The 13,802-nt window shown below is 37.3% G+C and overlaps 1 long non-coding RNA gene across 2 annotated transcripts in view; it reads left to right on the forward strand.

Annotated features, from left to right (window-relative positions):
* The window catches only part of LOC132007457 (uncharacterized), a 114,073-nt gene that overhangs the window by 3,265 nt on the left and 97,006 nt on the right, over window positions 1-13,802 (forward strand). For both annotated transcript variants that reach the window (XR_009401361.1, XR_009401362.1), the window contains exons 3-4: window positions 3,036-3,116; window positions 4,600-4,700. This is a non-coding gene — a long non-coding RNA (uncharacterized LOC132007457). The remainder of the gene's footprint in view (window positions 1-3,035; window positions 3,117-4,599; window positions 4,701-13,802) is intronic.

Here is a 13,802-nt window from a genome sequence, read left to right on the forward strand (position 1 = left end):
CACCACACCCAGTGCTCTATGCAATCCGTGCCCTCCTTAATACCCACCGTCAGGCTCACCTATCTCCCACCCCCCCACCTTCCAAAGCCATCAGTTTTTTTATCAGAGTCCTGCAGTCTGTCGTGGTTCAACTCCCCCTCTGACTCCCCCCCAATTCACTTTTCCTTTCCTTCTTCTAATGTCCTCCATGTTATTCCTTATGTGGAGCAGAAATTCTTGAGAAGTGTGTGTGGAATGAAAGGGAGGATGAAGGCACATTTTCTGAGGGGTTTAGTAGAATCACCTCAATGAAAGTTTTTTGAAACCATGTAGGCATTTCCCCCATTATAGTACTTTCCTTAGAAGTACTACAGAAGGCCTACCCCTCCTTGGGTATTTTAGATGTTTTGTGAGTTACTGTGATTATTGTGAAAGAGTGAAAGGAAGGGCCCTAAGGTGTGTTGAAGAGAGGAAAAAGGTTGAGCTTCAATATTGCAAAGGGAGATCCTTGATGGTGAGCTGTAGGACTTTGTACCGGGTTCCATCTTGGTTTTAGCATTTTAATTAACAATTGGATGGAGAAGTAGAATAGTATGTTCATCAGATTTTTAAGAGACAATTGGAGTGGGGGGGGTAGTATATATACTGGATACCAGAACCAGGAATTCAAGAAACATTTACTAGACTGTAACAATGGTTCAAAAAAGCAAAATTAATTTGATAAGAGTAAATATGACATCTTGCACAAATTTAATAAAATTTAAAAAATATTCCATAGGATAGGTTAAATTTAATATGTCTGCCAGAAAAGTTAATGCATACTCAGTCTGCATTAATAGTAGTAGAGAGTCTACAATGAAGGAGGTAATTATTCCACTCTTCTCTAGGTTTGTATGAACTACACCTCAAGTATTGTGTTAGTAGTGGCAGCTATCTCTTAAAAAGGGACAAAAACAAAATAGAGGTTAAGAAAAGAAGCTTGAAGGGTGAAGTGGGACATGATTGCTATCTTCCATTATCTAAAAGGCTGTCATAAGAAAGAGAATTTTACCTGCACAATTGTGACCCCAAGGGACAGAATTAAGATTGTTAGGTGGAAGTTATGGCAGAGCTGTCTGAAGATAAAATGGGTTGTGTTGGAAGGGAATGAATTCCCTGTCACAGGGAATATTTAAGCAGAGACTAGCTGACTACTTATTAGGGATTTGAGATTTGTTACAAAACCTCAAATGTAGTCTTATTGCTACAGTTCAGTGGATTGAGAGAATTTTCATTGAGCATTTCTTGAATGTTGTCTGGTTGCTGGAGGGGGTGGTGATCAGAAAGGAGAGGTATAAGGTAACCCTGATGATAATCTTTTAATCCAAGAAAACCCTGGGGTTAGCTGGTGTGGTTCAGCCAAGGATGATACTGAAGGCATAAAAGCACTTACTAAGCACCCTATACATGCCTGGTGATTTTACCTGTATTATTTCTTAGTTTTCACAACAATCAGGTGAATTATATATAATTAGCATCTCTTTTACAAATGAGAAAAAGGAGGTTCAGAAAGTTTAAGTGACTTGCCCAGGTTCATGCAGCTAGTAAGTGACTTTGGGGGAGCATATCAGAGCTCTGTGAAGGGAAAGATGTGACAGAATTTCTACTTGTTACCTGAACACTTCTCCAGTTGAGTGAAGAGTTGGTATTGCCAGAGGCAAGTCAAAACTGTGTGGACAAGCATGTCATGCTGGGCTGGGTGCCTGGAGTAGATGAGAATATCATAAAGATATATGATCAGCCTCTAGTCCAACAAATCCTGGAGGATGGTGTTGGAATGCAACTGAGCTTTTACACAGGCTAAATGGCATGACTGTTTATTCATAATGTCTGTACCTTATACGGAACAGAATGGCACAGCTGTCAAAGGATATAAAGATCTTCAAAGTCCAGATAAATCTATTTTGAAAAACAGAAGACTGTGCTCGAGAGAGGAGAAGGACTTTTCAAACCTGTTCCACTTAATAAATTTGCTCCTGATATTGCCAAGGAAGTTATTTTTAAAAATGCAATTTAGCAAATTTAGGACTAGAGCTTCTTGGAGCTGATTTGTTTTTCAGAAAGGACCAACTCCCCTGTGAAATGTGCTACTCTATTTCAGAACTACAATATGGATGGGTAATGTTCTGGTTTCTACACCTCCCCCCACCATATTATAGAAAGCAGCATCATATAAGTTAAAAGAGCATTAGTTTAGAATCAGAAAGATTAGATTTAATTCCTTTACTGGAACCCTTGGGACATTCTTTAGTTTTTTTGAGACTCAGATTTATTATCTTTGAAGATAGGAATAATAATAGCTCTATTTTAAACATGTGGAGTTTGAGGTTCTTCTGAAAAATCCAGGTAGAGAGATTAAGGGAAGGCTGAAGCTCAGGGGAATGACTGGATCTAGAGATACAGATTTGAGAATCAACAGCCAAAGGGAAGGTACATAAAGCCACATGCATGGATGGCATTGTCTAGCAGAAGGATTTCTTCCACATGATGACTCTTTAGCTCTTTGAAGTTGACAGTTATGTAATCCCAATTATTCAATTCTCTAGGCATGGCATCCCTAGATCAAAGATATTTCTGAATGTCTTGAATTCTAGCCTCTACATCAGCCAAACTGTCCTTTTGAGGACATATTATGTTTTGGTTTTATCAGTCTTGAGGTGTGGTGTTCTAAACATAGTATTCCTGGTATGGTATGGAGTTAAGTACAAAACCCTTAACTTATTCATTTTATTCACTATACATTTTTGGTGGCTCTGATGGAGGTTGTCCTTGACAGTACCTTGAGAAATACTGTCCTATGGCATAGAGAGAACTGCATTTGAACCACTCTAGTCCTTGGCATTGACATAGCTTGACATAGCTTCTAGCTCCCTACCCGGTCTTGCCTCACTGCTAAATGCAGGCATGAAGTTGTTGTGGGATATTACCAGCCCCATTTAATTTCCTAATAACCAACACTTGGATTTAGTGGAAAAGATAAAACTTTTTCCCCTTGCTTTTTCATTTTTTTTAAAAAGCTTCTTAGGTACTCTGGAACTGGCTTACCAGTATTTAGAAGGGCACATCATTGTGAGCCAGAATGACAGAGGGCTCAAAAGGTAAGGTTCATTGATTGGTGATTAGTGACTTCTTACCTCCCCCAACCCTAATTTAATACACTATCAAAAAAACCAAATGTCAGGTATATTAAACAGTTTTATGCAAAATATTGAAGATTTAAAAAATAGAAGGAAATGTAGGTGAATAAATTATTTCCTCTTTGCATATGCTTAAAGTAATATATGGTGTCATGAAGGAAAGGTTTATATATTTTTACATATAGAAATGAAAATCTCTGTAAATATAAACATGAAAAATATGAAGTACAGATGATAAACTGAAAAACTGCAACAAATACGACAATTGCAGTTGATACTCATTTGTGGATCCTATTCATTTAGTCATTAAAATTCATTTGTAACCCTGAAATCAATACCTGTGGTGTTTTTTTGGTCATTTGTAGATATACACAGTGGCAACATTTGAATTACCTGATGTGCACATTCCTCTCTGAGGTCCAACAAGATGATTCTCTTGTCTTTTTCTTTTAGCTCTCATGCTGTAAATAAGTGTATTTTCAGTCAATTTAGTGCCATGTTTTTCACATTTTTGTGCTTTTTCTTGGCAATTTTTAAAAAATATTTTATTTAAGAGTGCATGCATGCATGCGAGAAAGAGAGAGATAGCAAGAGAGAGCATGGTAGGGAAGGGAGAAGCAGGCTCCTTGCTGAGCAGGGAGCCATTCGTAGAGCTTAATCCCAGGACCCTAGAATCATGACCTGAACCGAAGGCAAATGCTTAACTGACTGAACCACCCCGGCCCCATTTTTCTTGGTGATTTTGCTGTTTATAATGTCCCCCAAGTGTGATGCTAAAGTGCTGCGTAGTGTTCTTGAGCACAAGAAGTCTGTGATATGCCTTACAGAGAAAATACATATGTTAGATTAGCTTAGTTCAGGCATAAGTTACAGTGCTATCAGCTGTGAGTTCAATATTAATGAATCAACAATACATGTTAAATAATGTTGTCTCTAAACAGAAACCCATATAAACAATGTATGTATTGATTTATTGACAAAAATGTTGTGACTATGTCTCACAGGAACATAACTCTGCCTGAACTAAGCCAATCGAACATATCTATTTTCCCCATCTCCCTCTCTTCTCCTTCCCTTTCCCCTCTCCCTCTCCCTTTCTCTCCCTCTCTTTCACTTCCTTTCCCTCTTTCTGTTTCTCTCCCTTTTTCTCTCTTTCCCTCCCTCCACTTTTGGTAATGCAGAGAAAAGAAAGATTCATTCAGATTTGGGTAAAGAGGTAATGTGAGCAGGATCTTAGAAGACTTCAAGAAGGTGACATTTGAACTGAGTAATAAAAGATATGCAGGATTTTTCTAGGTAGAAAATGCAGGGCAGACCTTGACTTTCTTAGCTTCCAAATGCCAATGATGCTACCACAGATTGTAAAAGCATGCCTTTGAGAGTCAATGAGAATGATTTTCCTTTGATATAACTGCACCCAGAATTTTCTAGTGCTTTCCCTCAGATTCCAGGTGCGTTGTCATATTCTGATGCCCTGATGTTGGGATCAATAGAGGATGGACATAGAAAAAAAATCAAGAATTCTACATCATTTTGATGAATCAGGTATGTAATGTGGAGAATGGATTAAAGTTGGGGAGATTTGGGGGTGAAAAGGAGAAAGGAACAGATATTTGTTGAGAACAAAGATTTGTTGTAGTGTTACAGTTCTTACTTAATTTTAATGAGTCCATTTAACAACCCCATAAAGTAGGCAATTATTCCAATTTTACAAATGACAAGTAATGAAGGCCTAAAGAAGGGTAAAATAGTGGAGGTGGTGAGAAATGGATATATGCAATTTACATTTTGGAAATAAACTTGAATGTAGCAGTAGGAAGGGTAAAGAAATTATTAATCAGCTTAACTGTAATGTGCAGATAACACCGCTCAGTTCACAGTGTTATGCCATAAAGTTAGATGAAATAAGGGCTATGACAATGCTCTATAAACTGTAGACCATTATACCAACGAGAGATGCTCAGAAGCTTTGAGCTTTGGCAACTTGGGAGGGTGGAAATATTATTAATGGAGGTGGGTACTGAAGAGGAAGAGTGTTTTGGAGGGAAGATGATATTTCCTAATTCTTCAACATCTCCTCTTATCCTTATCAGTTCACCTGTCTCTTGGCAATTTCTATTGTTTTTTACCACTGTGCATAGAGACTCCATCTATGTAAATATCTGTAAATGCATAGATTATCTCTGGAATGATACACAAGAAACTTTTGACAGTGATTTTGCCTGCAAAGAGGGGACATGGGTGGAAGTGGGAAAAACACTTTTTACCCTGTATTTTTTGTACACTTTGAACTGTGTGTCATATACATAAGTTATGTGCTTAAAAAAGAAACATTATAAAATAGATTAAAGATAAAATGGGGAAAAAATGTCTTACAGCTACAATACATTTACATCTCCTGTACATTAATCTCAGAGTTTCCCCTGTGTCCTGTTGTCTGTGAAGCTTTTCTCTGACAATCCCATATCCTATCCTTTCTTCCCACTTGATGTGGATGCCAGTGGGAAAAAGGAAATTTGAGCTAATAAGTATTGACTACTTTTGTAAAGATTAGTGGAGAAAGGAAGGGTATTGGGTAAAATGGGACTTTGGGGTTAAGAGAGGGTTTCTAGTTTAGGTTATTTATTTGTGGCTACGAGTGACTTTTGTACCTGTTTATAGGTAGAGGGGAAGAAGCTTGGAGAGAAGTTGAAGATAAAGGAAAAGGAGGGTTTGTAAACAGGCTGTTAGCTTACACTAAGTATCAGCAATATTGAGATAGAGTTGCAAATGTATGTGTTTCTAGGAAACTGTTTAGAAATGGTGCTTAAAAAAAACCAAAATGCTGTCTGTGAGGAACCAGAGCCCAGACAGGCCCCTCTGTAGCCATTTACAATAGCAGCTCTTGGGTCTGCTGAGATCTATCAGGCATTCCTTCGACAAATGTTAAGTGATTACTATGAGTAAGGCACAGCATACAGCAAGGGTTGTGTGGTTAATTGAATGTACTGACTTGATATTCACTAAAGAAAGAAAGTTTCTGTAAGAATAAGGATGCTTGGATATAATTCTGGGGCTGGATTAAGAGAGTCCAAGTGTAGTGGATTCTGACAGAACCGCTACAGTGCTTGGTTCCTAGTAGGTGTTCAGTAAGTGTTTGTGACATAATTCGTTTATTGAGCACCTCCTATCAATCAAGCACTGTGCTAGGCTCTGAGACCACACAGATAAGTTAGACAAGGTCTTGCCTTTTCAGGTGCTTAGGTTTAGTAGTGGTTACAATAAAGTGATGGGTTCAAGACAGAGTTACAAACAAGGGTAGGAGGGGACCTACTCCAGAAACAGCCAGATTATAGTGTGTTGAGGAGTAAATATGGACAGAGGAAGTGAGGACACTGAATGTAGACTGTTCTTTTGAGACACAGTTTGGTTAAGAAGAAAAGGAGACAGAGGGCAGGAAACAGAGAGACAGGGTTCAGGGATTGTTTTTTAAATAATGAGAGATTTGAACATATTTTTGCATAGAGAAGAAAGAAACAGCAGAGAGGGAAAGAGTAAAGATTAAGAAATAAAGGCAGTAATAGATGAAAAGAGATCACTGAGGGTATAGGAAGTGATGGGAGATAAAACTGACCAGGAATTCTTGGAAGAATCATTGTGTGGCACTGAGAATTTTTCTGAAGCAAGAGAATTTTGGGGTGATACTAGGTCAAAATATGGTAAGTCAAGAGTATGGAAGATAGTGGATAAAATAATGGTCTTTGTGCCCATGCTAGTCACGGAAGAAAATTAGGCTGCAGGGGACTGGTAAATTGGGAGGAGACCAAATAATAGGAGTAGTAGGAATGAGGAAGTAAAAAGTCCTTAATGGGAAAATGTATCTAGAGAGTGGAATATATGGATATAAGATTTTAGAGGTAGAGTGGTTTTGAATGGTAAAAAGATCCTTGTAGACTTCTTACCATTGGTTGTGGACAACTGAAATGCAGGGAAAGGTCACTGGAATTGAGCCGAGAAAGTGGTACTCTAAGGTTTATCTTCATGGATGTTTAAGTCTCTCCATAATGATACAAAGACTTGTATCAGGAGCCAAATATACAATTAATGTTTGGAAGAAACCAGGAAGTAGGCAGAGGCCACTGATGAGACTAACAAGTAGCTAGTGTTTCACTTGTTCATTCACCTACCCTTCCAGATAAGGAGATAAGTGATAGAAATTGTGCTAAACATTATGTGCTTGGCTTTCCCTCCTCAAAGAGCTTCTAAGGGAATGAGATGGTAGATTCAGATGTTTGACCTGTGACTGTGGAGTCCAACCTGTCCCAGCAGCACCAGCTTATTAAAGGTCTAGTCTGCAGGGTAAACCAGACCAGTATGGTATTTGTGGCTAGCCAATAACATGCAACTCCTCAGAAGCACTGAGTGGTGTAGGGATGAAGAGGTCCTGAATCACATAAAGGAGATGGAAACAATATGTTCTGGGCTGAGTAATTCCCCAGAAAGTGTGGTGAGCTGCCAATCTGTCCATGCATTTCCATGGTCTTTATAAGAACAGTAGTGAACTATAACATATAAAAGTTTATCTCCTTGAGACCATGAAAGAAGCATCAGGTAGTGAGACTAAGATTTCCTTGTGTCCAGGACAGATTTTCAGGTATAGTTTTGTTTATCAGTTGGCCCCAGAGTTTATATCCTGGTGGGAGAGGTATCCCAGAGGAAGAATAGTAACAAAATAGAGGCTCCCAACTTCGGAGGTACTTAAGAAGAAAACTCAGAGAAAATAGGGAATAGCTTCAAGAAGGCCCAAGCTATCCTATCCAAGTAACAGTGGCAAATAACAATCCAAATGACAGCAGCTAACACTTACAAAGCATTTACTCTATACCAGGCAATGTTTAAGCACTTTGTGTACATTATTTTTTTCAGGAATTATAACAATCCTGTGAGATAGGTATTAATATCCCCATTTCCCTAAAAGAAGTACACATTGTTTTCCCAGGATTTATTCTCACTCTGCTGCTGGGTCCTGGGTATGTACATTAGAGACTGTTGCTTGGTTGAATCTTTGCAGATAGTTTTGGCTTTATAGTTTGGACCATGCTGTGGAAATCAGGTGTTGCTTTGAAGCAAACCTGACAGAAAGAAACTTCACAGAAGTTTTTATAACATCTAAAATTATAATAATATGCATATATATGCTTAGAAATTTTGAATAATGTTTTCCTCTAGTGAGGTTAACTGTGTGCATGTATTACTGTGTACATGTTTACCATGTGCATAGATTATCCTTTTAAAACTAAAAATAAAACAAAAAATGCATATTGTAAACTCTGCAAATACTCTTTTGAAAATTCCATTTCTTCCTTTCCATTTTCCCCTAAATAATGCTCTAACACTGCATGATAGGACTTAAGGTAAGGGAAGTAAAATTAATAGGCATAGAGCTTGCTGCTACAATTTTGCCATTTTTTCCCCGAGAGGGCTTATTGTACCTTGTAACATTCAAAATAGTTCCATAACAAACTTCAAAAGTATAAATTCTATATTTTATATTCAAAATAGAGAATAGCATAGCTACTTGCCACCATTCTGACCTATACCTTTATTTGAGTGGGGGTATAACTAGGTCTAAGGTCTACTAGGTGTTTCCTTTAATAGAAATATTCAATTTCAATTAGCCTGAGAGATCTAAACTAAAGAAAATCATCTTGTAGCTATCTGGCCATTCAAAAGAGTTCTCTGCTCCCTTGAAATTCATTACAAATTCTCTTCAAATAATAGACCTCAACACACTGTTGCCCGATATACACTGGCCTAGTTTTGCCTGTGTCCCTTCATTTTTCTTGGTGCTATCTTGTCTCTTACTTTTAAGGTTGTATACCAAAGCCCCTAAAAATTAAAATATTTTTCTGGTTCAAACCCTGTAAACAACTTAGAGCCCATCTCTGTTTCCAGTAAGACCCTCAACCTTATTTTAATTGTTAGCCTGTTTATTATTGTTAAGTTTCAAGGTGAATTAAATGATCCATTAGGTCACATCCACTTTAAGTCTTTGGTTCACTTAAAGCAAGTATTTCACATTCCAAAGGACAATCCTCCCTCTTGGCCACCCTTTTCCACCTTTCTTAGGATTTATGGTGTCAAAGAGTGAATATATTTTTTTTCCAGAGACATCTCAGGGAATTCACATTGTTTAAACCAAAGAAGTAAATTGTTTCCATTAATAGTGAAATATCTGGTCCTAAAGAGGTTGGTGTTCAGGTAGAGGCCTTCCTAATATTCCCCTTTGCCCTTGTAAACAGTGATTATTCACAAGCTGTAGGCAAGGAAAGGACCAACAAAACAGAAAGTCTTATCATTCTTCTAGAGCTTCCCTTGATACCTCTGCATCCTCCCAAACCCCAACATTACTTTTGCCCTCTTGAAGTTACCACTCAAAGGTGGTTTGCTCAATCTGGTCACTATGAAGATTACAGCCACATTGTTGAAAAGACCTCCAAAATAAATATCACTTAAAGCCACTGTGTTATTGAACTAGTGGATGCTTCTTGCTCCAGGTCCTGGGCTAAAGGCTTCACCTGATATATTTGTACTTCCTCCAGACTAGTTGCTGCTGACCTCAGAATCAGGTTGAGAATCCTGAGAAAAATCAAAGCCTTATGCTTTACCCTAAGGCAAAACTGTCCTTGTTACCTTAAGTGCCTGATTTTATTAGTCACTTTTTTTCCTCTGGGGAAAATTAATACCATATTTAAGGACAATAAAGTCACATGGTCTCAAGTCCAGAAGCCAATATCAGACCTTGGCTATATACATGTGAAAGTAAAAGACAGGAAGGGAAACTCTCTGACACTGTGGAATGGATATCTACTTGTCAGCAAACTGCTCCAGGTTAGGGCCCTAGACTGGGAACACCATTCCAAATCAGGCTGGTTTGGAAGGAACCCCTTGCTTGGAAGGATGTGACATGATTTTTAATGAAATGGTTTCTGGCTTCTCTTCTGAATAATTGGCATGATAATGAAAGGGAACAGTAGAAGGCTCTGGTAAGATCTATAATGATGTTATTTCCTCTCCCTAGCTCCAAAAGTGATCCAACTTTAGCCTAGCTCACAGAGTCTGCTTGATCCCTGGTGTCAACCTCAATTGACAGCAACTACAAAAGCCATCAGATGACTGAGTTACATCATTAGAAGTAGGTTCTAAAGGTCATCTAATTCACCTCATTCTTCTCTCTCTCACCCTTAGCTCCCATGCAGGATTGTACCTGAAATAAGCTCTTAACTGCTGAACTTGTCAGGACTTGTCAGGAAAGGTGGATTGTTATTTCCATTTCAACCCAGCGAAACTGGAGTACAAAAAAGCAAAGGAATTTGGGGACCCACCTTTACCTGCCAATTTAGCTGCACATGGGTTTAAGCTTAGAATCTAAACAGAGAGGAAACAGTTAAGATGAGAGCATGAAGACAGAATGGGGCCTTCAAATAAGCCATTTCTGTTCTTGGAGAACAGAAATGTAGCCTTTAATGTCTTCCTGGTACCTTCTATCTATGTGAATATCTCATTTCTAAAAGAATTTTCTTATTCCTGGTTCCCAATAACTCCCTGAGTTTGAGAGCAGAGAGCATGGGAATACATGCATATACATATACATACTCTCCTGATGTTAGGAACTAGAAGGTCCTAGATAAAGTCTTTATAGAACACTTCTCTAGTCATAGCCAGACAAAGTAATTTCAATGTGGATGTTTTTATATAAGGAATATATTAAATTGTATGATTACTGCTTTAGTATTTCAACTAATCTTCAGTTTAATGAATATGACCTTTAGAGGAATAAAATTCTCAAAAAAACTAGCAGAGCGTCCGGAATTACCACACAGAGTCTTCCAGTCGTTCCTGTGAGGGAGCATAGAGCTTTACAGGGGTGTTGTAAACTCTGGTAGATGACTAAGAATTTTAGCAGTGAGGTTGAGAGGGTGGGAATGAGGGTCTATTTTTCTTTTTGCAACTTATATTGTTTTACTAGTTATGGTGAATTCATCATAATGTAGAATTTATTAAAATTTTTCATTAACAAAATGGTATGTAAAAAAGAAAAAATATAAAATTGGAAATTGAATATTGGAAAGGAGAAAATTATTTTAAAAATACAAGTGGAAAAGAAAAAAGGAGGAAGGAGAAAATATTAAAAGCTAACAGAGGAGAGAAAAGGAGAAGGAAAATGGAAGCAGAAGGACAATAGAAATGAAAAAGGAAACTCTAGCAAATGTAAAAGAAAAAGGAGTAGGAAATAATTTTAAAAAGTTTAACAAGTGAAAAATAAAAAGAAGAGGTCATGTTAAGAAAATGCACACAAATAATCCTGAAAGAGCATCCAATAACCAAAGTTGAACAATCGGAACAACAAAATAGATAATGCAGTACTTAATTCCAAATCATTTACTTGGATACGTGCCCCCTACCCCAGGAGGTGGAGCTTAGTCTCTTCCATTCAAAATATAGATGAGGCTTAATGACTTGATTTTAGAAAGTACAGTATCGAGGGGGATGAAAATAACTTTATAGTGGAGAAACTTGGCAAACACACCTTGGGCAGGTAATCAAGGTTAATATCAATAGTGATAAGTCCTGTACTGCTATGTATTTTGCTTTCATGACTGTATTTGCTGCATTCCAGAAGTTTTGGACCATCATGTTTTCATTATTGTTTCCATGTATTTTTTAATTTCTTTTTTGATTTCATGGTTGACTCATTCATTCTTTGGTAGAATGTTCCTTAACCTCTATGTATTTGTGGTCTTTCCAGATTTTGTCTTTTTTTTTCTTGTGATCGACATCAAGTCTCATAGCTTTGTGACTGGAAGTGATGCTTGGTATGATCTTAGTCTTTTTGTACCTGTTGAGGCCTGATTTGTGACCAAGTATGTGATCTATTCCTCAGAATGTCACATGCACTCAAAAAGTATATGTTGGCCGACTGAAGGTAATAATAGAAAGTGTATTTTGTTGCTTTAATATGAAATGTTCTGAATGTATCTTTTAAGTCCATCTGTTCCAATGTAACATCCAATACCATTGTTTCCTTATTGATTTTTCTGCTAAATGATGGGATGTTAAAATCCTCTACTATTATTGTGTTATTATCAATGAGTTCCTTTATGTTTGTTATTAATTGTTGAATATGTTTAGGTACTCCCAAGCTGGGAGCATAAATATTTACATTTGTTAGATCCTCTTGTTGGATAGACCCTTTTATTATGATATAGGATCCTTTTTCATCTCTTGTTATAGTATTTGGTTTAAAATATTCGGTGATATAAGTATGGCTATTCCAGCTTTCTTTTGACATCCATTTACATGGTAAATATTTCTCCAAACTCCTGCAGATGTCTTTAGGTCCAAAATGAGTCTCTTTTAGGCAGCATATAGATGGGTCTTGTTTGTGTGTGTGTTTTTTTTTAACCCATCCTGACACCCTTTGTCTTATGATTGGGGCATTTAGTCCATTTACATTCAGATTCAGAGTAGTTATTGATAGATATGAATTTATGCCATTTTATTAATTGTTCTGTTGTTGCTGGAGATTTTTGGTGTTCCTCTCTAGTCTTTGTCACTTTTGGTCTTTCTTTCCCACTCAAAGGAGTCCCCTTTAATATTTCTTACAGGACTGGTTTATTGGTCATAAACTCCTTTACTTTTTGTTTGTGTGGGAAACTCTGCTTCCCTTTCTATTCTAAATGATAGCCTTGTTGGATAGAGTATCCTTGGTTGCATACTTTTTCTAATTGGGACAGTGAAGATATTATGCCACTTTCTTCTTGCATACTAAGTTTCTCTGGAGAGATCTACTGCTAAACTTATTTGTCTTCTCTGTGTGTTAAGGGATTCTTTTGTCTTACTGCCTTTAGGACTTTTTTCTTTAGCTCTATATTTTGCAAAAGTTTTTAAGGATTTTTATTTATTTCACACACACACACACACACACACACTCTACAGGTAGGCAGAGGTAGAGAGAAAAGCAGATTTCCTGCTGAGCAATGAGCCATCTATGCTACCCAAAGCAATAGACAAATTTAATGAAATCCCTATGAAAACATGACCAGGACTTTCCACAGAGCTAGAACAAACAATCCTAACATTTGTATGGAACCACGAAAGACCCCAAATAGCCAAAGAAATCTTGAAAAAGGAAAGCATCGCAATTCCAGGCTTCAAGCTATATGACAAAGCTATAGTCATAAAGATAGTATGGTACTGGCATAAAAACTGACACATAGACAAATAGACCAAAAGAGAAAATCAAGAAATGGACCTACAACTCTATGGTCCATTGATCCTTGACAAACCATGAAAGAATATCCAGTGGGAAAAAAGGCATTCTCTTTAACAAATGGTGTTAGGAAAACTTGACAGCTACATGTGGTAGAATGAAACAGGACTACTTTCTTACACCACACACAAAAATAAATTCAAAATGAATGAAGGACCTAAATGTGATCAGTAAACCATCAAAATCCTGAGGAGAACGTAGATAGAAACCTCTTTGACATTGGCCATAGCAACTTCTTACTAGACAGGTTTCCTAAGAAAAGGGAAGAAAAGGGAAACAAAAGTAAAAATGAACTATTCAGACTTCATCAAGAGAAAAAGCGTCTATACAGTGAA

Source organism: Mustela nigripes, chromosome X, assembly GCF_022355385.1.
Source record: "Mustela nigripes isolate SB6536 chromosome X, MUSNIG.SB6536, whole genome shotgun sequence".
NCBI classification, from domain to species: Eukaryota; Metazoa; Chordata; class Mammalia; order Carnivora; family Mustelidae; genus Mustela; species Mustela nigripes.